The 24,841-nt window shown below is 39.8% G+C and overlaps 1 pseudogene; it reads left to right on the top strand.

Moving 5' to 3' along the window:
- LOC140936383 (complement C3-like) overlaps window positions 1-24,841 on the top strand; it is a 42,277-nt pseudogene that overhangs the window by 7,618 nt on the left and 9,818 nt on the right.

The raw sequence follows: 24,841 nt of genomic DNA, 5'->3' as shown, positions 1-24,841 counted from the left end.
GCTTTTATATGTATGACCATAACTGTCCTGTAATCGTTTTGTTAATTTAATTGCTCCATTCTATTTTAATTGTACTTTGCTTCTTTTTTTCTAGGATATTCATAATACTTCTGTGCAGTTCGAAGTGAAGGAATACGGTAACAATGAAGTCTTTTTCACAGGGATACCAAGGTCGATACAATGTATTTGACCTCCCATTGCCACAAGAACTTCATTTATGCTTTCTCTATTTTTCCCAAAGTTAAACGATTTATAACTTATGTATGAGGCCAAATACGTCAATTTGTGGGTTTGTCTTAATGCCCTCTGTCAACCTTTGGTGTATTGTTGTGAATTACGGCCATAGTGAACGGATCTGAGATCCCTGTTTGGTTCGGTGTTGCGCCATAGTATAATATGGTATTTCGGCGTTTAAATACCAAATTGAATTCTCGACATGTATAAAGTCTTAACATATCGTTTTTTACTTTTAAGCTTTTATGGCTCAACCGAGAATGAACCACATGCGGTCCTGTTTCCAAAAAAAATATCTGCTTTTCTCCGAGTTCTCATTTTGGCCAGCTTTCCATTTTTGTCCATTCTAATTTTTAATTTTATTTTATTGTAGTTCTTCCAAAGTTTTCGGTGAAACTCACGGTGCCACAGTACATCCTCAATTCTGACAACTTGACCAGTATAGGCATAACAGCACGGTATGAATGATACATTGGGTTTGTTAATTCTTTCATATTGATTAATAGATAAATAAATAAATAAATAAATAAATAAATAGATAAAACTTATAGGTAAATGCCGGTAAATTTTGAGCGGTAACACATCTGCAGAGTGGTTCCGAGGCTCCATCTGCTGTCCCGAGTAGAATTGGATTTTGAAAATGTTACGATGGGTTTCTTCTGATGACGAGAGGAATAAATGACAACTAACACAAGGGAACTCCCCTCGGAGCAAGGGAGGAAGAAAACAACAAACTCAAACCATGGTGTCAACTCTGAGATTAGAATCGTATGTGCTCTCGTTACCACTGCGTATTACCCTTGCGCCACCAATATTCAATAATTGTTGTCCAGATGACTCAGTATGTATCCTTTTTTTCTTTCAGTTACACATTTGGAAAGCCAGTTATTGGCACTGCTTCTGTGTATTTGAGCATCGTTGGACGGAATGGAACTATTCCCTTTGGAAGACATGCCATTATGGTACTCTTCTATAGCAAAGACAATTCTATCTTGTTTTGTTGAAGCAAACACTTTTCTTTTAAATTAGTCAAACTCCATAGAAGAATACAGAAAGTCGAACCTCTACCAACCAAAATTCAAAGATTTCGCCCCATGTAAGGTAATCTTAGACAGCCTTAAACTCTGGATACCACGCTGTTGATTCCGAACTGCAGGTAGTCATTCCAGTCTCCTGGATTCCGAATTCCAAAATTCCAATCGTTGGAGAAATTACGGATTTCATGATCTAGGCCCCCAGTTGTTCAAAAGGTGGATAGCGCTATCCACTGGATAAATCTGTATTCAGTGGATAACGCAATTGGTTTCCATGATTTTCATCCGCTTGATAGTTATTTGTCCGGTGGATAGCGCCATCCAACGTTTGAACAACCGGCGCCTGAGATGAATTTCGGATTCCACAGCCCAGGGTTCCACGTTCTGCAAGCGAAAATTTTACGGATTCCGAATCTGAGTTACCTTACACTGGGGCAAAGATTCAGTGGTTCCTCACGGTTGGATGTCCCGAACGAACGCATTGTTCATTGACTGGAATCAGGCCATTGGGAAGCAGTTTTTAATATCATGTTGGATAGGCAGTCACTAACGAGAAGTAGTTACAGATGCTGAACGTTCAACCGCAGGTACCCTAATTTAACGAGTGAGAATCATTGTGGCATAATAAAAATGTATGGTTTGTGTGGGTATTTTAGCGATGGTTATTTAGAGGTTAACAAGAACGCTCTTAGTAGCGTTGAGTCTCGCTTGCTTGGAGATGAGTTTTAATGTAAAAGGCCGCGGTGCCGTTGTACTACTTTTTCGTTTGGAATACAAAGCGAGTGTTGAATGTCATAATTTATATACTCAAAAAGTAAAAATTGCAAGGAGAGACAGGCTGCACATCTTAGCCTCAAACCGTTGTGAAACCTTTGAAAACCTTCTACATATTGATATTGCTCCATTGAGGAGTACTCTTTCAGGGATTCTACACTCGAAAAATTGAACGATGATTTTTATCGGTATCAGGGGCCCATGACTCTGTCAGTATAAATATACATGGCTTCTTTGTACCGGACCAAGATACGGCTCGGTACAGTATATGTTCAGCACAGGAAAAAAGTGTAAGTTGAACAGAACCTTATACAACACACAGTTAATTCAGTTCGTGCGTATTCCTGCTGAATTTGTTGTCCGTTTTATAAGATATCAATATCGCATGAAAGTAATGACATTTTCCATAGCTGCTTAATATCTACTTTTAATATCTCCGTACAGTCTCAGAGTACAATGTTTAGAGTTGTACACAGCATGCATTTTAGATAGATAGATAGATAGATAGGCAGATAGACAGACAGACAGACAGACAGACAGACAGACAGACAGATAGATAGATAGATAGATAGATAGATAGATAGATAGATAGATAGATAGATAGGTAGGTAGGTAGGTAGGTGGGAACCTTAGTTTATGGCACGATAAAAAGATCAGCATTGCTGGTGGGGTCGTGCATACAACAATTACAAGAAAAATAAGGAGTACTGAAAGCAAATGTACACTTAAAAATTAAAAACTGTTAAAAGTTTTTTCTTGTAGTACAGTATCACCAGGATAAAGCGTTTCATTTTCCCGGAAAATTTCACTTTCTCGTCAAAACAATCACTGACTCAGACAGACTCGATTAGTTTACTTGAATTTAGCGTTCAGTACAGCGAACGGGGTTATGTTCTGTGAAATTTATCTACAGTCTGCGGCCCACATCATCACTGATCCACGATTTATTTATTTATTTATTTATTTTATTTTCAAGTTCTTTTGAACCGATCCTTGATCCCTGATTTCTCGATCCTCGATCCTCGATCCTGATTTTCCAGTACACCTTGAAGTTTTGTTCATTAAGATTATTATTTTTTTTTTTTTCGACCACTGAAGTGATCAGTTGTTCCAAAATAATCAACGCTTTCAAGCCATAGAATTCTTGGACCAACCCGTTCCGGAAAAGCTCGATATGGGATTTCTATTAACTATGGACATGAAGTGCTGCAAGTAGAGTGTGCGGTTAGTCAAGTTCAAAGCTACCCGTATAAACACACCCGTGACACGTTTTTTTGTTCCACTGATGCGTTTTTGGCGCCGCACGTTAACGCACGTAAAATTTTAATCACGTAAATCAAATAGAGGTAAGACATAAAGTATTGAGATTAAACGTCAAATTAAGCGAGTTCCTACTTTTACGCTTACATAATTGTACGTGCAGCCTTTCATACATTGCCTTTATTTTATTTGCGAACGCAAATTTTACGCACGTGCGCACGTAAAAATTACGTGACAGTGGATACTTCATATCTCAAGTATTTATGAAGTGCAACACGACTTCACATCGTAACAACTGCGAAAATCTATCAATTAAATACATAAAACAAAGTGAATCTATTTAACCGTACATTTCCTGTAATTGCGACAATATTCTGAGAAACGTAACGCCTTAAAAAGCCACAAAATCCTGAGGATTTCCCCGCTATAATATTTTCTCATCCTGCTTAGGGATGTGCCTGCATGTCGTGCATAATTACACGAAAATCAAGGGCCTCCATTCGAGGAAAATTACGTCATTGCCAAACTTACATGCGTCATTTCAGTCATCGCCGAAATAAACTGCATTCACATCACGAGACTCATTTCCATACAATGAAAGTCGTCACGATTCTTATCTCCAGTTTCCACGGTCTTCGCTAGGAACGCGGGGCCTACAAACTAGGTCCCATCGACGTAAAAAAAAAAAAACGACTGCATTTTAAGATTCTCGCTTTGCTCAAGCGAGACTAAAAATAGCAATTAAACAAAAATAAATCAGAGCTCATACCTTATTTTTGTTGTATTTATGGTGCGTTCTTAGCATCTTTTTACTGTTTCAGCGCAATACCTGCCTTGATGTTCTCTCCATATCATTAATCCCTATGTATTATATACAGAGTAAAATTAAAAAAAAAACGACAGAACTAAAACTCGCTGAAATTGTGTTTAGAACACACATAACAAAAACAAGGAGGCAAGGTAGGAAGTCCTGATGTATTTTTATTGCTATTTTCGACCCCTAAATAACGATCGCTAAAATCCCCATAAAAACCTCATTAATATTTCTGTTATGCAACAACGATTCTCACTCGAGAGCTTGGTGTACCTTTGGTTTGATTATTGTTTTAAAAAATATTCAAGAATCCGCCGAGGAGTTCGTGTTGTTTGAAGTTCATTGATGTCTATTCAGTTCTTTTCGCATACATTCATAACGAGCAAAGAACTTTTAACATTATTGCTCTTTTAATTTAAGAGGTAACTAAATCATTTTGTTTTCACCTGATGTAGTTGGACAGAAGTGGTGTAACAACCTTCAGACAACGAGTTCAAGTCATCAAACAACTTCCAGGAATTTGGTTCCCTGAAAAAGGCAGACTTCAAGTAAAAGTGGACGTCATAGAACGGGCGACTGGCAATAAAGAAAGTGCCGAGGATAGATCTTGTCAATTTACATCAAGTCCTTACCTTATTGAATACATTAACACTCCGAAGTACTTCAAACCTGGACTTCGTTATGTCGTTAAGGTATGTTATTGTGGCAGTCAATTATTGTCTTATCCTGAGTGTCAGTAGCTGCTATCTGAATCATGACATACAGAGATGGAGAAACATGCATCTGCTTTCAACAGTTTATTCTCCAGTCAACCAACATAAAACATGATTAGAAAGTCACATGCTAGTCAGTCACATGGTACAATACCCCTTGATGGAGAGCAGTAGGACCTTGAAAAGAAAAAAAATTAGCTTTTTAAATGATGTAATCTCTCTCTCTCTCCCTACCCCTCTCTCCTCCTTCTCCCCCTCCCTCTCTTATTTTTATTGTCCCACTACGTCTCATGGTCTCCAGATGTTTTTGTCACACGTGATAGTTTAACTGCAAGGAGCTGATTTATGTTATAAGAGTAAATGCACAGGACAACCAATCACGACAACTGCAATTTACCTTTATAGGTTAAAGTGTCCTACCCAAATAAACAACCGGCCGGGAATGTGCCAATGCTGATATCAGCCAAGGGAAAACAAGGCAATGCAATGATAGACCTTAAAAGGTTTGACAGAGATCCCAACGTGAGGGACAACACTGATGAAAACGGAGAAGCCGAGTTTGTTGTAGATGCATGTTCTAACGCAAGGCCATCACAGTTCAGGTACATGGAACATCATGGCGCTTTCCATTCAGCCAAAAATTCTGGAAATTTGGGTTACTACTACTACTACTACTACTACTACTACTACTACTACTACTACTACTACTACTACTACTACTACTACTACTACTAATAGTACTACTACTACTACTACTACTACTACTACTACTACTACTACTACTACTACTACTACTACTACTACTACTACCACTACTACTAGTACTACTACTACTGCTGCTACTACTACTACTACTACTACTACTACTACTACTACTACTACTACTACTACTACTACTACTACTACTACTACTACTACTACTACTACTACTACTACTACTACTATACTACTACTGCTACTCACTACTACAACTACTATTACTTCTAAAATTTACTACTATTAATTAATACTACTAATTAATACTATTAATGAAATAAATACTACTACTACAATTAAAATGAGATGGCAGACTTTTTAATTAATTTCGTACTAATGACCTGGTATTCTAGTTTAAGTTCATAAGTTCATACCATAGCTCTTTTTTCGTCGAGTTTAGGTAAAAACAGACGACATCAGACTAAACGATGCTCAGAATGCAGTTGCTAATTATCTGGCGGAGCCATTTGATGCTGCGAATGGTCCATTGCTTATGGTTCGCCAGCTTTCACGAGGAAAGGTAACGTACCATATATCATAGCGTGGGTAATTTATTTCTTATTCGTTAAAAACAGTAGCCTGAGAAAACAGCCGACATTTGGCGACGCTACCACTGGTTTCCCAGCCAAATGACGTCTGAGAAACGAGCGCAGAAATTCCATACTGTTGACGCGTTACTACCCAGATCTGAGTAGTGGTACTGATTGGTTGAATCAAATTTCCCACGCGGTACGACTATTCAGAAGCACTACCCAAATCTGTGTTGTGACGCGTCATCAGTATGGAATTTCTGTGCTCTTTTTCTCAGACGTCATTTGGCAGGGAAACCAGTGGTAGCGTCGCCAATTGTCGACTGTTTTCTCAGGCTAAAAAAACAGTGTTCTTAATTAAGTTGATGTAAGTATTGATGTAAGTAAGTGTGATGTAAGTACCCCAACGTCGTTACATACATGAAATGCCTATTGTCAAGAAACGCCAACTGAGGCCTTTCTCAGTCTCATAAAACGAAACAACTCGTCAGTTGTTTTTGTTTGTTTGTGTGTCCACCAAACTTTAACTAACATATGATTACGTCCCGATTCAAGACCGCAGCACGCAATCTAAAAAACTACCAAGTGTTAGCCAACACCTAGAATGCCGCCACGCATGTAGGAACTTTTTATGCACTCCGGCTCTAAAATTGAAAATTGGTCAGAGAAAAGTGCGTGAGATTAGAAAGAAAACAGCCAGAGAGCGGCCACCAGCGGAGCGTTGATTTAAAGGTTGTTCCTCATGACACCTTCTTTGTCCTCCAGCCATTATAGAACACACGGGTACTGGAAAACAAAGCCGCTAAAAATAACAGCAGCGCAAATAATTTAATTATTAGGCATCCATCGACCCCAAAAAACTTTGAAACGTTCATTTTAATTTTTCGTACTAAGCAGTGCCGGATACAGACCTTGAGTTAATGGGGAGCCTTGTCATCCAGACCCTTAGATAAAGGGAGGGCGGAGGGTGGTCTCCAAAAAAACTTTTTTTAGGCCCTTCGGGCCTCTTTTTGGTCTAAAAAATAGGTGGGAGGGCCCCCCTGGGCCCCTCCCTGGATGCGCCACTTCTAAGCTGTGCTTTTAACTTTCCAGGTCGGTCGCAAAATACATTGTGAAAGTTACAGGAATCTTAATAACGTTGCCGCCAAGTTATCATTTGCGGTAAGACCTATTTGAAAAGTATTATCTACTAGGCTGTTAAGGCGACCTCTTGTCGGGGGAAATCAGTTTTACTTGTTTTTCGCTCTCACATCGAGGTAGAATTACCTAGAAAAAATCCTTTTTATCAGTTCATAGAGACGTCGTTTTGTATCACGCGGCCTAGTCAGTCTCCTTTAATTATGTCATCAGATGATGCACATTATCTGCAACATCAAGAGACTCCCTAATTTTTTCTCTGTCCCTTATTTCATCAATCAAAACCTAATTTCCAAAGGCCTTTTCTAGCTACTCACTTCTTAAGTCCAATAAAACTAAGGGTAGCTAGTTGTATGACACAGTGGGAGTTAGCCTACTGATCATGCTTATTGGCCCTGGGGCCCATTCCTCGAAAGTCCCGGTAAGCGATGCCAATCCTTAACCCTTAAGTAATCTGGCCTCTTTTAATCTAAGCCCTTACATCTTTTAGGTAGTTTCACGTGGCCGGATTCTTTCTCACAACACGACTGACCTGTTTGACGGCATTTTCAAAAGCTGGTCCTTCCGTGTAACTCCACAAATGTCTCCATCAGCGCGTCTGATTGGCTATTACATTGATAGCAATGAAAAAGTGGTAGCTGACAGCATTTTACTCAAAGTGGAGGACAGCCTTCCCACCGAGGTACGAAATTGCGCCCGTGGATAACAAAAATGACTAATATTCTTTTTTCTTGAAAGAAAAGAACAAACATTTCTCATTTCTTTTTCGAAGAATGAAGTAGCCTTTTGAGAATATTGCATTTTATTTGCTAGGTTAATTTTCCTGACGCATTTGTTCAAGTCCGCGGATCACGTGTACAGCTCAATAGAATTGATAAACGTCCAAGTGAAAAATACATTCTGAAAATCGAGGCCTCTGAAGGCACAAGGCTTGGCCTTCTGAGTGTGGATGAAAGCGTTTACCTCTTAAGAAACGACAACCGACTCACAAAGGAGAAGGTAATTGAATAAGCGTGTGAATCTTTACAGGCATGAAACTCCGACAAATATATGTATATATATCAGACAATAGGCCCACTTCCGAGTTCCAAAAACTCTCACTTTCAAAATAAGGCCAAGTGCACAACCTTTATTGTGAAAATGAATTTGAGAATGAAAAATCATTTCTAGTAGTTTTGATACAGAGGCCTTGGGAACTCGGAAATGGCCTATTTAGTGGGCGTTGCATTTACATATAATTCATGTAGTGGTCTCTCTAAAAGAAAATATTCCAACTCACAGATTTTCAAAGCAGCCGAGGAGTTAGACCTGGGATGTGGTGTAGGCGGAGGGAAAGACAGCAGAGATATTTTTAAGGTTGGTGTGCAAGAATATATATCCTGCATTAAGCAATCCAAGTAAGACTCCGTTTGTATAAGGTGACTACAAAGTTACAAGGCCCGAGGTGTATTTTTGAAAAATGTAAGGAAAACTTTGTGGAGGAAGGCAGCTAAGACTACTAGCGATCCTTGTGCGGCATGGAGCTACAAAAAGCATTCCAAGAAAACGATGTATAACAAAATAAAGTTGATTGTTTTCCTTTGCAGAAAGCTGGTGTTGTCTTGATGACTAACGACTTCGTAAGTGATGGAAGAGAAGGTGAATTATTGAAACGAGTTTTACTACTGATTAAACGAGGGTCGCATCTCTTTGAAAAAAAAAAAAACAGTTTGCAGCATATTTTCAAGCATGCAAGTCCTCTTTCATCGATCATCATGCACCCATCGATGTTACAAGGGTATCAAACAAAGACCTCAAACGAAAGGCCCTGCAAATTCTCTGAAAAAACTGAATGATAAGTGACAGCTCTGAATACAGCGCCCTAGCTCTTTTAGAAACGCCGTGTTTAAGTTATGATTAAAGGGGTTCAAGAGGTTAGCCTGTTGCCATGGTAATTTGTGATTGAAAAATCATTATGTATTTGATTGTTATCATTGCAAACATGGGCATCCTTCAGTCTCGAAAGACTATAGTGTTGTGCTCTGATAGGTTATTCTCGAACAGCGTCGTGTGTGGCTGGAAAGTCCAATTCGTGAATGACAGTCCTTTCCGCACAGTGAGCAAATGTGGTCAGTTACTGATCTATCTCCCTGGTTTCGGGCCTTCCTCGTTCGTTTGTCTCTTTGTCTCAGCCTGTCCGGAAAGTGTTTCTTCAAACTCGGAAAGGCTTTGCTGAACTGCCTGCCTCCAAGATCAACTTTCTGAAGTCAAAGTTTCCCATCCGTTGTTGTCAATGCCCTAGGCCTTCAGTTTAAAGCTTAATTGGCGCCTGTAAGTGGGGCGCTTTCTCTGAGCTACTTTTCTGTAAAGGAGATCCCTTGGGATCCGGCCGTCGTCCATTCTCGCAACATGGCCAAGCCAGCGCAAACGTCTCTGTTTAAGAAGTGTATATGCTGGGAATTTCAGCTCGCTTCAGTGCTGTGTATTTGGAACTGTCAGGTGAGGTTGAGTATGCTTCGGAGACAGCGCACGTGGAAAATATTAAGCTTCCTCTCTCGTCTTGCTTGAAGAGTCCAGAACTCGGTGCCGTATAGCAGTGTGCTCAAAACGTAGGTTCTGTAGACCTAGATCTTGGTATTCTCCTTTAGCTTCTTGTTGGACCATACTCTCTTGGTCAGGCTGGAAATAGTGCTATCCGCTTGGCTGCCGGCGTGTTTACCTCGGAGGTTCAGAGATCGTCTAACCAAGGTATAAGAAGTCCTGGACAACCTCCAGTTCGTGCTCCAAGACCACGACCTGAGCCATGGTCTGTGTTTTTTCAGGCTGTGATCGAGTCCAAAGTCAAGGCAGGCCTTGCTGAAACGGTCCATGAGCTGCTGAAGGTCTTCTGATGAGTTGGGCGGTGATGCCTGCTTCGTCGGTAAAGTGGAGATCATGGAGATACTTCATTTGGATTTTGGACTTTGCTCTTAGTCTGAAAAGGGGCTAAAGAGCTTTTCCTCTGACCTGGTTCAAAGGTAGATGCCCTCTGTTACATTTCCAAAGGCTTGTTTTGTGCAGGAAAGCGAAGAAAATACCAAATATTAGGTGGGTGAGAGGTCATAGCCGTTTTTCATTCCACTTCAAATGTCAAAGGGCTCTAATGTTGAGCCGTCAATACCACAATGCCCTTCATGTCCTGAAGGAGCCTGGATGGACATCTGATCTTGGTCAGACTCTTGAATAAGCCAATGAATAAGCCATCTCTTGAATAAGCCATCTCTGCTTACCAGTATCGAAAACCTTCGTGAGGGCTATGAAAGGCTACGAAGAGTGGTTGCCATTGTTCCCGGCATTTCTGTTAAAGCTGTCGCAGGGAGAACACCATATCAATGATTGACCTATTGGCTCGGGCAACGCATTGCAATTCTGGGTACTCTCTCCGCCAAAACCTTAAGCCTCTCCAGTGCTACTCAGGCGAGAAACTTCTTGATGACGGTAAGGAGGGGGGATGCCACGGTATTTATTGCAGTCACGTCTATCGCCTTTGTTCTTGTTCAGTGTGACGATGTGTGCATCCCTCATGTCCTGTGGTACCTCACCCTCTATTCAGCAGAGACAGGATTTCATACAGCTCTCGAGATGATGTTTCTTTTGCAGCACTTCAGTACTTCGGTAAGGATTCTGTCTTTTTCAGGTGCCTTGCCAGAGGCAAGGGAGTAGAGAGCTTTGTTTAACTCTTCAAGGGTTGAATCACTGTCAATCTCCTTAAGCACAGAAAGGTTCAGTGCATCTTCCGTTATTTCATTCTCACTGGATTATTGGATTATGACTCTGAGTTAAGTGCTACAACCAGCATTCCATCTGCTTGGCCCAGCCTTGGATGAGCTTGCCTGTGGCGGACTTCAAAGGGGTAGCTTTCTTCTTTGTTGGATTTAAGGCCTTCTTAATACCATCAGACATCTCCTTGATGTTGTATCAGCTAGTGACTGTATATGAGAGCATTGCTGAAGCCAGTATTCGTTTGCACATCTCCTGGCGGTCTGCTGGACTTTGCTGTGAGCTCCTAGGACGGCCTACAGGTTGAGTCTACAGTCGAAGCTCTCGTAAGCGACTACCGCGGAAATTCGAAAAAGTGGTCGTAACTAGAGCTGATCGCTTAAGAGAATAAGCTCTCGTAATTGACCGCATGGAAAAGTAATAGAGGATGGTCGATTACGAAAGTTTTAGAAACTCAACAACAATTCATAAGGAAAAACAAAAGTAATTAATGTTTAATGAGTGTCTTTATATCAAGTCAAGTCAAGCTGGTTAGATCTCTTTTGGGTGTAGTGCGTCAATTAGTGGGCTTCAGTGTGGCGTCAATTAAAGATGTGCTGTAGTCTTGAGCCACAGCATTAGTGCTGGAAAATGCTGCAAACATTTTTAACACCTTGATTGTTAACCCAACTCCATGCCACCTTTCACTCAGTATCTCCTGAAAACGGCCTCCTCCTACTACGTTAATTTGATTTGATGGTATCAATAATTATATTGTGTCAATGGTTTATTTTTTAAAGATTATGGCTGTGCTGAAGATATGTCTCGAAAGAAGAGAGATGTAAGAGGAAAGTTAGGTAAACACTTACTCCAATTATGTGTAAGCAAAATTGTTTTTCGTGACGAAACAAATATGATCCCATCCAAGAGCTTCTTATTCTTTTAGATATGTGCTTTTTTGCTCAACCAATAAATAAAAGAAATTGTATGTTGCATGCCAATTTCTAAAGGATATGAATACTTTGAAGGCTTGTCCAAACTTCTCCTCTTATAAGATAACATGGCTCGGAATTGCCGGAATGGCCATAAACATGCTCTGCACTTTCTATTTGTGATTAGAAATATAATGCACAATCCAGAATCCCATGAACTGACTATCAACCACCGACCCAACGCTCAGATGGGCGTTCTCAAGACTTCACGTAGTTTGGTGTCAGACTGTTAATCTTACCTTTAATTTGGTGCCCTTAATTTTGTTTTTCTGCTGGTCTGTCTATGTTGTTGGCTTAACAGAGGATACAATATGTTGCGATATGGCCAAAGACAACGGAAATGTGAGTTGCGGAAAGTTGTCTGTTGATAGCAACAAAGGATTAAGCACTCGATGCAGAATGTCCTTCTGGAACTGCTGCATGGCTTTGTATGGAGCGAAAGGTAATAATAATAATTATCAATAATACTACTTCTACTAATAAGAAGAATCAGAAGATTATTGACGTAGAATTGTGTGCGAAAAAGACCTCGAAATATGTACTGTTGGGGTCAGAAAGAATTTTAAGAAATAAGGTGCTCGAGATATAGGGGAAGCAAGCCATAGCAGAGCTGGTAAAAAAACTTCTGTGGGTTGTTCAGTAAGCTTAAAATAGTCATAATAAATCGAATTCAGTTCATTTCAAGACATTTGGCAGGAAGAAGCTTTTTGGGGGGATTTCCAGATGGACCTATAACTGGGAGGGGGTGGGGGGGGGGGGGGTTTGCGCTGCGAATATGAACGGTCATAATAATCGCTAGCAATTATTAGGTTCATCTGCATCGTAAGGCTTATTTAAAACTTAAAAAAACACGGTCAAACTGAGCTGCTTACTTAATTATTCTCATCTACAGACACAGCACTGCTTGGACGAAGTGGCCTGGATGCGGGTAATTTTGAAGACTACAGTGATGAGAAAATTCTTGATCAAACGCAAAAAAGATCCTTTTTTCCAGAGACATGGATCTTCGATGAAAAAGTTGTGGGGTACGATTATCGAGAATCTAAATAATGCCTTTTAATTATATTTTCAATAAGACTTTTTCCACGTAACCGTAACCCTCTTTTTTCACAATAAGGGTAAACCTTAACGTTAACATGAGAAAAACTGAATATGTATTTGCACTCAAATAAAACTATGATTGAGTCAATGGCCTCGATTTAAAAGTGAGGGTTTCTGGAAACCCAGAGGATAGAATTGGTGAACTTTTTCCTGGGAGTATTACAGTGATTTAAATCACGTCTGCATGATCTCTCTTAATTCAGTTTAAAATGGGTTCCCCAAAAGTCGGTCAAAAAAAATCGGACCGATGTCTTAGTTTACAAAATAACAAAGCAACTTATTTACAGTTTTAAAAAGCCTAGTTGTACTCAAAAAAGCCATAAAATCGAGGGTCTTTGTCAGTTTTACTAACAACATTAATGCTTTATTTTTATAGTTCAGATGGCCGTTTTGAGATGGGTTTTACGATGCCGGACACTATAACTACATGGGTGATGCAGGCAGTGGCTATCAACAACAAAACTGGCCTGGGACTAGCAACGCCTCTTAATATTGTAGTGTTCAAGGAGTTTTTTGTTTCTGTCAAGATGCCCTACTCTGTTAAAAAGGGGGAACAAATCTCTCTTCTGGCAACAGTCTACAATTATCACAATGAGGAGATACGGGTGAGGCCGGAAACAAAACAACTGTAGAACGACTTGATGTATTGTTTCTTGCACCTTTTTTTTTCGCAAAATCAGTTGATCAAGGCGCGAAGCGCCGGTGTGAGATATTTTTCATGAAGGGCATGTGTAAGGCGTACGGGCACTTGTCTCCCCAGGCTCACATGCAATTTTTACCCACGGTACGAGAGTTTCGTTTTATTGCTAGCCTGCGTAGCTGGCGGTATTGTGTGGGTGCGAGATTAAAGTTTTGGCGGCGGAGCCGTGTTCCAAAAAAAGGGAGTAGGGACGAGGCGGTTGAAATACCGCGGTATTTCTCCCGGCTTCGCCGCTCGTGACGCCTCCGCCGTCATATCTAACTCGACTATATTACAACGGCTCCGCCGCCAAATCTCACTCGACTACTACACAATACCGCCAGTTACGCAGGCTATTTTATTGCCGGCTCGCATTTTCTGATGAGCAGTGATGTTATTGACCTACGCAAACGAAAACCATTCATTTCAACAATATTCTTGTCACTCTTAAAGGCTTTGCCTTTATTCTCAATTGCAAAGACAATTGTTCTAGACAAATTTTACTGAATTGCATTCCTGTTATTTTGGTACATTTCAGGGCTTCAAGAAAGGGTTTTGTCTTTAAATAAGTCCAACGATTTTATCCTAAGAGAAAAGAATTTTATGGGACAATTGCACGATAAAGACATTTTACTACTACTACCATGATCCTTCAGTTTTTAGTTTCCTTGGTCAAAGCGGGATCGACAACATAATAAGAAAGCAAAAATGATATTCTGGTAGTTTTAGTCCTGTCGTCATCGTGAAAAAGGCCTATCCCTATTACCGGCGGCTTGGCGATTGTGATATAAAAAGTAACATTTTTCTTATAGTTTCTCGCTGGTTAGAGTCAAATTAAGCAGTATTGCTCACTTGTCTCGTGTTCTCCTCATCAGGCTAAATTGTACCTCAGAGGAGACCAGGACTTTTGCTCGATTGCGCAGAATCGTGAACTTTCTTCAATTGGAAATGTTCGAGTACCACCACGTGACGCCAGATCTGTGGCAGTTCCCATTGTTCCCAAAAGAGTTGGTGAAACTGAAATTGAAGTGTCTCTTATTGTTCAAATAAAACATGGTGGCTCGTTCAGAAACGCCGCAGGAGATATTGTGATTAAGAAACTTCTTGTTGTGGTAAGTATACTTGTCTGCAACCTGAATTGGCCAAAAGCAGAAAATATCAGTATTCCTTACTTTCTCGTTTGGGTGGTGCTCAAACGTGGTAAATTTGCATACACTGCAAGTGCAGTTCATGCAAAGAACAAAACATAATGAAAAAGTATGGTGTACATGAACCATCACCTTTTAAAACGACAGTTTAAAGAATATTAATTGTGGTATTTTCCTCTATGGACAATCATCTGTTACTGTTAAACCTCCATTTGTGATCATCGCTCAAATTAAAGCGATCACCTCTCCAAAACTATTCCCACATTTTCCTACCCAAAGTCTTTACTCAAAAACGGACCACCTCCCTCGTCGATCGTTAACCACTGCGACCACATTTTAGGGTGATGATTTAACAACTTTGCATTGTTTTAACCTCTTGAAAGCGACCACTTGAAATATGTTCGCCGCAGATGCAGAGCCATGCTACTTGTCGAATAGCCAAAATTAAGTCATGCTTCAAATGGTGGCAGCCAAGTTGAACCGATTTGCCGACCATACATTCTTTCGTTTTCATGGTGATATGGGCCCAACCTCCAATTATGTGAGGGCCATGATTTGAGCGACGAGTAACTTACCTGAAACTGGTAACATCTCGATAAGTAGCAGACAGTGGGAGTCTGCGAGCAAAGGTCTGCAAAGAAAATATTTAGAGGCCTCAGCACGCAGAAGTGGGGGGTTATAGTATTTAACAATTAATGAATGATGCTGAGTATCTTATGAAGAATTATGGAGATCGAGGAGGGTGTTATCCGTCGAAGCCGTAGGCCGAGGCGGATAACACCCTCCGAGATCCACATGATTCTTCATATGATACGAAAGCCGAATTCAATAATGGTTTTATTATTCATTCAAAATAATTCCTAGTTTAAAAACATAACTAAAACATGCTTACCTCCATCGATGTTAAGTTCATCTTCGATAGTGCGCGTTTAGACAACATTTTCATCGGTTCATTAATCGCAAAATTCTTCCAAATTTGGTCATCAGTAACTGGTTATGGTGAAGTATGCGTGTGCTTTTTAGCCAATCAGAATCGGGGAAATATGTTGAATGAATAATAATTAACAATTAATGAAGGAGGGTGAGTATCTTATCAGTTGTTAGAATTATTGAACCATCAGCTAAAGATGCATTGTCGTTACTTGTGATCCAACGTATAAGAATGCTGTAAAAAGTTGTTAGCCATTTGAAAAACAAGCTCATTACAGATTTGATTATATTAGCAGAATTGAAATCAGAAACTAAAAATGGTAGTTGTTCTACCTAAGGAGTGATAAAAACGCGCAATTGGTTCTCACAATAACTATTGCTTTGCCTACTTTATTTGGCGCAATGATTCATCTATTTTGTTCTAAAAAGCCATGTTTTTCGTTCTATTTCTAGCCGGAAGGAAAGGAGACCCAGAAATCTCAAACTTTCATTTTGGATCCAAACGGTAATGCCTGACACTTTAGAAAGAAATTTGTAGTCCTCTCTTTTCCCTTCATTTTTTCTTTTTTTTTCCTTTCTCTGCGGAGAGACATGACGTGTAATAAACGTCAGAGGGCTTCCCAATAATGTCGCAATGGTTTTTGTCGACAGTGGCTTTCACACTCCAAATGCTTATTGTTTATGGTAACTAACCGGTACCTGCAGAGTCTTGAAGAGACTGATCATGAAGTCCGACATCAATTCAAACTGACCACCTAACCCTCCCCTAAGCCAAAATTTTACCCTAAGTGATAAGTAAGTGTTAATGTTGGCTTAGGGGAGGGGTAGGTGGACAGTTTCTCAGCAAAGTATAACGATCTGGAGTCCCACTAAGGTCACCCTTGGAAAGCGGGAAAAGTGCCTGCAACTAGAGTGGCAATTCTTACAGGAATGGTTCATATTCTAATTAACGATTGAGTTCAAAATACATGTACGTGGTTTTGTGAAGTCCCGTTCGCCAGCAGTGGTCTTCACCAAAGAAAGTTAACCCGTCTAAGGAGCTTTGACTGCGTTTTAAATTCCTACTTCTCATCTGCCCATGCAGGCCCTTCTCAGCCACTCGTCCCCCTCGCGTCAACTACAAAACCTTACTATTATAACTGATCTTTTCTTTTAGGATATCTTAGCGATAGACCGAGGAGTGAAGATAGCAAACCAGATAAACCGATTAAGTTTCCATTCGAGAGTACAAGTATGTATGATCAATCTTCTACAAGCCTTGAACCCCCAAGCCTTTTTTTCTGTCATCAGTAATGATTTGTTGAAAATGTTCTTTAACAGTAATAAATAAGAATTGCAAAGCTGCTGGACATTAATAATGAAGTATGTCCCTTTACTCTAGGGCAATATCGACCGAATGATCAGTTGCAAGTTGATAACATTAAGCTTTCAGTACCGAAAGCAATAATCCCTGGATCAGTTAGTGCAAAGATTTACCTAACAGGTGAGAGATTTTATCAAACGAACTTTGGGTTTTGGCGGCACGCCATGAGTGGAGGATAACGTTCTTTAAGGTTCTAACCGACCCAATATTTTTTCTGAACTATTTTCAATTATTTTACATCTAGTTTACTTAAATCAACAACTAAAACAACAACATATAAGTTCTGTGTTAATGGCGGCCTTCTAAAATAATCTTCAATTTCTGTACTAACCTTCTGAAGAGGGAAAAACATGGCCGAAGCCGAATGAGTAAATTCTTCTACAGTGAAGTTGATTTGCGAAAAGTGAGATGGTTGTTGTTGTTAGTTAGTTCCATCTGATATTAATGCACCTTACCATTATTTTCTAGTTTCTCAGTGTTGCTCTACACGGTCTTTCTTGGGGAGGGGGGGAGGGTACTTCCTTATAAGAGGCTAATGGGGATGTGCCGCTGGATGGGGTCGCATTTGCACTGCTGGATTGACTTTTTGGGGTAACAAAGTTTTTCACATTTACGGTTAGCAAACGTACCAGAATGCTTGTACTAGAGGTAAAGTAAAGTGTTCTTCGATTCATTCAATATAAGGTAAATACATAAATAGAAAGTGGCTAAGTTAGGATCGCAAAAATTACATATTTGCCCAAAAGTGACTGAGATGGGGTCTATAATTGGCCACCGAATAGACCATAATGGGTAGGGGCTCTGAGAGGCCAGCGACACATACCCAGCAAAAATTAACCCAATTACCCTCCCCCCCCCCCCCCGATCCAAGTCTTTGTCTTTCCTCTCAAGGAGTCTATGAGTTAAAGGCAAGTGGCCTGTAGCGTGAATATAATATCTTTTAATGATTTCTGGCCTGCTCTTTACAGATATTTGCATCATTCCCGATGTGATCTATCTACTTTATCCTTAGTACCCTGCGAAGGCATCCTCGATTAAAAGCGTCGAGCTTAGCTTCCTATTGACTTTTTCTGTGACCTTCTACGTCTCATTAGCATATACTGACACTGTTGGCATGACAACAAAGGAGTGAAGCTGAAGTTTCAAGCAAAGGGGGATTTGCTTTAGATGGCCATATTTTAAGCCTCAGCTTCACTTTAACTTTTTTCTCATTTCCTTCTAATTTCCTAAAATCAATTACCAAGAGTCAATTACGGTCCATTTGACGTATTTTTGAAAAGGCCAAATTCTCGATAGTATAAGGTGTCGTCTATATTTCCTGTAAGGCAGAGAACCATTGACACAATTTTTTTTTCTTGTCAAGGTGCATTTCGTTTGTGTGGTATGTGTTTTCTTTGTTTTTTTTTTAATATCTGGATTTTTATTTGCAATTTCTAGGAAACCTTCTTGGTCCTATCGTTAATACTACTATCCAAGGTGGTCTGGAAAGTTTTATCCGTATGCCTGGCGGGTGTGGGGAGCAAACGATGAGAAGTTTTTCTCCAAACGTATATGTCTTTGAATATTTAATGACCACCAACCAAGTCACAGGAACGATGGAGGCAGACGCTCATCGTTTCATTCAGGCTGGTACGGATACTTAGGAAAGTATATATACCGTAAAATTCCGAAAATAAGCCCCTCCATGTATAAGCCCCTCCAAATATAAGCCCCCCAAACTCGTAACGCAAAAAACCCTGCGTTAAATCGCCCCTCCAAATATAAGCCCCCTCCGGGGGCTTGTACTTGGAAATTGCCCTCAAATACAAAGAAAAACAAAGCAAAAACGGTAAATTTCCTTCCAACTATAAGGCCTGCCCAATCGATTTTGAAACGCCAATTTCCCTCCGTAGATAAGCCCCTCCAAATATAAGCCCCTCCAAAAATAAGCCCCTCCAAAAAGGCCTTTGAAAAATATAAGCCCCGGGGCTTTATTTCGCAATTTTACGGTAATTCATAAAGTGTCCTGCTCTTAGCGTGCTCCATTTAAACGCAATTCGTTAGTTCAAACCTGTGGGCAATGTGTGACACACGGCTACTGAAACCTATTGACCTGACGGGATGGGTATATTTTTACCTGGATTTATGCATCAGTCAATTCCACCTGCGCCCAGCCCCCCCCCCCCCCCCCCGGGCTGACCCCCGGGCATTAGCATTTTTTTTGCCTTGGATGGCAAATTCCCGGGGGTGGGGACTCTTGAGCTGTCAAATTCCCCGGGGTGGGGACGAAAAAAGAGGGCAAATGCCCCGTCCTCCGTCAACATTGCAACATTTTTCATTGATCGCACAGTCAAATAGTGCCGTTTTAAGCATTTTAATGTGCGATTTTTTTGGTTTAATTAACGTCTTCTTTTGTAATAGCGCGAGGATTCTAATTAGGACTTCACGCCGCGACGACATGCACCAGTTTTAATATGGTTTTAGTATTGGTAAAAAATTATTGACATTAAAATTAATAGAGCGCTGTAAAGTTATATGTTATGAATAGTTTTATAAATATGAAAGGATGTTCTTCAAATAATATCAACAGAAATTTGATTCAATAACCAAAAAAACGTTGATTCACATCGAAAGCTCCAATTTCGCTTCGTAATTCTGGCTTGATAAGCAATGAAGAAATGCATACATACATTTAAAATCGAGAACATGCCTTTACAACCCTCTACAATTTATTTCTGTCCTTAAAAAATGAGCCAATCTGCTTTTCTTCCAGTAAAACCTTATATTCTGATAGGAAACCGCGCGCGTATCAAAAACTCGGGATTGGCGCGGGGGTTGGCAAATGCCCGGCCCCCGGGCAGTGCAACATTTGCAAATGCCCCACCCCCGGGACTGACAAGGCGGGCAAATGCCCCGCAGTTGCCCGGGGGGGGGGGGGCTGGGCGCAGGTGGAATTGACTGATGCATTAGTTGTTATTCTCAGGCTACCTGAAACAAAATTTGGGCTTTCTCTTGAATCATCATCCTTGCAGTAGACTTATTAACGTTTGGAACAGTTTATTCAAGAGAGGGACTTTAATTTAGTTACGTTTAAAGATCCTGGAAAAGATATGATTTATACTCTTGCCTGTGGACATAAATGGACAACTGCATCAAAAAAAATTAAACCTTGTGTCTGACAATTACTCAGATGATGAATAAGTATTAAAGAGTGTAAGCAATATACAACTGAATTTTTTTTCGTTATTTTTCTTAACTAGAAATGTCCCGATGAAGTTTTGATTAAAAGTTGTTTTTGCTAGGGTACCAAAGGGTTCTCACTTTTCGTCGCGCTGATACATCGTTCAGCATTTGGGGTGAAGATCGACCAGGAAGCGTATGGTTTGTAAACGTTTGCATCCTTGTCAATTTATGATAACAAAAAAAGTACGTGCTTTTAAGAAAAAGTACGACGATGATTATTATTATTGATATTATATTTTACATCATTGTTATTATTATTTTGATCATGATGATGATTTCGATGATGATATTGTTCACTTATTAAGAACTAAGGACTCTCTGAGGCGAAGTTATCTAAATGAAAAACATTTCAGACAGTTTTTAACTATTCCTGCATTTCCCGCACGACCGTACATTTGTGACAAAGACTTTCCTGTGTTACAATTAGGCTGACTGCGTTCGTGATGAAAACATTCTGCAAGGCTCAGAAGTTCTCTGGAGTGAATATTGATGAAAACCTGGTTTGTTCTTCAGTGCGCTGGCTGATTCAGAACCAAGGTGGTGCTGGGTTCCCAGCTCTCGTTTATGGGAGACACCTCGCGGTAAGTTGAGGAAATCAGTGCTTTCTTTTTTTAACATTCTTTACTTATGTTAGCTACATCGTGTAACGTTAATTAACTCACTTCGTTGTAAGTTGGGGGAAATTACTTAGTGCTTTCCTTCTAACAGGCTGTACTTGGCTAAGCTGTATCGTGCCATGTACGTTTAACATTCTCTACGGGAAAGTAATGCTTAGTGTATTAACATAGACTGCAAAACTGTCGGTTTTTTTCTCAAAATCAGTAATGAAATCGGTAAAGCGTGGCGAGCCTCACACTCCCGAAGGGCCTTGCTGTCGTAGTAGTCTTGCTCTCTGTTTTCAGCCTCGTTCCAGACCTTTTGTTTGACTACTCGCGCGTACTTGAATACGCAAAAATACGGACTGTTTTGCAGTCTAAACGTTCCTAGAAACTAGGAATGACTTTGCGGAGCCATCTCGGCCCGTCTCACAAACGCAGCTAAAACCAACCAGCTCAACTCAATTAATGAAATCATCAGAAACAAAAGAAAACAAATCGTTAAGCTCTTGACGATAAAAACGCAATCTTTCTTTGCTTAAATAACGTTAAGCTTGACTGAGATATATGGGTTGTTTAAAAGCACCAGATTTATTTTTATCGATGGATATATATTAAGTTTGATAAATTATTTTAGTCTATTTCTATTGACAACGTTTTCTATTTCCCGGCATTTGAACACGTCTCTATAAAGTTAAGCTTTCTTTTTAAGGGCGGAGTTTCCGGTGAAGGAGATGTTGCCATGACAGCGTTCGTCTTGGCAGCCCTGGGGGAGTGCAAATGCCCAGGAGTGGTATGTAGATGACAACGCTTCTTTCCATATTTCTTTGTGTCCATTTAGTATATATTTGTTTACGGTAACTTTAAAAAAGCAGGAAAGTAATAATTAAATGTTTTGACACTCGACATTATAATATATAGACAGTGATAATTATTACGTGGCCAATATCGAAGACTGAAGTGATTACATAGAGGATATTACACGGTGGCGCGAAGATATGAATTTTATTTTCGAGTGGCAAAACAATATTTTACGAACGAGCGCAGCGAGTGAGTAAAATATTGTTTTGCCACGAGAAAATATAATTCATATCTTCAAGCCGCCGTGTAATGTTCTTTTTATTATATAGACAAAATGAGATCGATAAAATAATGGGGGGAAATTACTAAAATTACGTCATCGATAAACTCACGTGTGAGATTATGGAAAATAAACCACTCGGGTCCCGGATGTAGTTTTTGTGAATTTTACGAGTGGTGTATTTTCCAGTAAAACGCTCGTGTCTACATAATAAAAAATTTTATTTCTGGGAATAAATAACCAAAAAGGCATGTTTGCAACATACAACTTCTTTAACGTAGCTTAATTACTTTACCAGAAACTAATGAGTAGCGAAGAGGAAGGCTAGAAATGATAGTCCCAATAGTGAGCACGATTTATCTAGGATCCTTTTCTAATGAAAATCTTGAATCCATTCCTTTTTAAACCAACGTGTCTTCTGAATACTTGCCCTTAGAATTCACAAACGGCCATAAACAATGCCAAAGCCTACCTTGAGGTACAATACAAGACCCTAAACAAACCGTACAGTATGGCACTAACAGCTTACGCGCTGAGTCTGGTGAACAGTGTAGAAAGATTCAAAGCAAACGACAGGCTTGTGCAGAATGCTGTCTACGATAATGGTTAGTACGTCGAAACGCACTTTGAAATTCTCGTTCAGACCTATCACATGGAGGTACCAAATATTCTGCTTTATTACTCAGTAAACACCAATAAAATACCAGGTGTTCTTTTACTAGAAAGTCCCGCATGATATCTTCACACGCGAAAATAGCATGTTACTTAAACTCGTGAAAAGATCACCGTTGCTAAGGTTTCATATAATAAATCGCGCTTTTTGCTACAAAAAATATATACTTCATTGGTGTTTTATGCCTAAATAGAAGATTGTATGGCCGGTTGGATGTACTGAATTTCTCTTCTCGTGTTGAAAAGTATTTCACGAATGAGCGAAGCGAACGGGTGAAATAATTTTCTACACTCGAGGAGAAATTCCGTATCTCCCTGCGCCCATGTAATATCCTCTATATATTGACGGCAGTAAAAAAGTCACGTTACTGGAACGCTGGAGGAGAGGCGCTCGATATTGAGACCGCTGGTTATGCACTGATGGCTCAGATAATTCTGGGACGTACTGGCTACGCTGGTCCCATTGTTACTTACCTAACCAATAAGAGAAGAGGCGGCGTTGGATTCTCTTCGTCACAGGTATGTAACAATTCTCAAATTAAACTTATCCTTAAAGTTAGCTTGCTCTTCTTTGACCGCCTTGAGCCAAACAAATTTTCAGATTGAAGATAAAGGAAGTACCTCAGATCTAAAGGTTACAATTTTTACCATTAAAAGTCAAATAATCGAGCAACATCTTGTTGATTCACTAAACTGTCTTGAACTTGCACAAAAAAAGGGTTTTTTGGTATGTTTTTTGAGTCATTTTCTGGTATTTCTCAACATTATTAGAGAGAACCAATTCAGGATAAATGACTGATTACCCAACACATTTGATTGCGATAAGGCTAACCACAATTTCCAGCACATTCCAACAACTGTACTTAGATGGATCAACATCGCGCCTCTTTTTCTTTTGATGCTACAAATAGGGTATTGTAGCAGGGGCTTGTATTTAAAGGTTTGTCTTAACAGATTGGCTCAATATCCTTATTAAAAATCAAGGCAACGATTAAACAACGAAAATGATGCGTCTAGTCCGCCCACCCCCAAACAAACAAACAGTAGGAACTGCTGCAGGTTTTAACAATAGGCCTGATACATTCAGACTGTAAAAGAAAAGCAACTTATGCAGTTGTGTTTCATATTTATCATGATACATTAGAGATCTTTAGATTCTAGGAGGGGGACGAGGTTTGTCTTAAAGTTTTGTTTTTTTTTTCGTTTGTTCTCCAAAAATAGACACCACGGGAAGCTTTATTTTACTTTTTTCCACCAGGAAAGTTAACGCAATTATTTTTTTTTTATTGATGGCGGATAAGCTTTCTCCCGATTGCAAAATGATAAAAATGTTAACATTCGATAACTTAACTGCTTCCACCACTGTTTCCACTCACCGTAGGAAAAGACTACGGCTATCATGTTTTCCCCCAAAAATGACGCCGATTCACGCACGCGCGCGTACTACATAGTATTGAGAAAATCTCTTTCTCGTAGTCGTTCTCGTACACAAACACAAGCAGACTGCAAAAATGTCATATATAGCGACGATCATAAAATAGAGAGGCTTTTTTACGTTTCGTATAATCTGCCTTGTTTTACTGCATGACCACTCTTTCGCAAGACGCTGAACATTAAAATATTGAAGAAGATTTGAACTTGCGTAGAAAAATGATGACGGCTATCACGTTTCCCATCAAAATGACCCTGGTAGGCGCCCAAGCACTGCTTAGATTGAGAAAATCTCGTTCCTGTAGTCATCGTCGTACGCAAACACGAGCACACAGATCTGCGCTGGTCATCCATGTAAAATAAAGAGGCTTTTTTACCCTTCTTGTAGTCTACGTTGTTTTACTGGGTGACCACTCTGTCGCAAGATGCTGTCATTGAAAAATAGAACAAGATTTTAACTTGCGAGCGAGGCTTAATGAGCCATTGACTTTTAATTCATAAGAAAAACAGTTCTTCTTGGAAACCATGCAAATGGTCTCAAACTGAGGCCGTACTGATTTATAATCAGCCAGTACATATAACGTCAATTTAAGGGTACGTGCATAAGGACACATAAGGTCCTGTATATTTGCTGTTTCATGCAGTGTATTGTTTTTC

This window comes from Porites lutea, chromosome 5 (genome assembly GCF_958299795.1).
Source record: "Porites lutea chromosome 5, jaPorLute2.1, whole genome shotgun sequence".
Taxonomy (NCBI): Eukaryota; Metazoa; Cnidaria; class Anthozoa; order Scleractinia; family Poritidae; genus Porites; species Porites lutea.
Note: the sequence above shows the minus strand (reverse complement) of the source record. Positions and strands in the feature narration are given on the sequence as shown.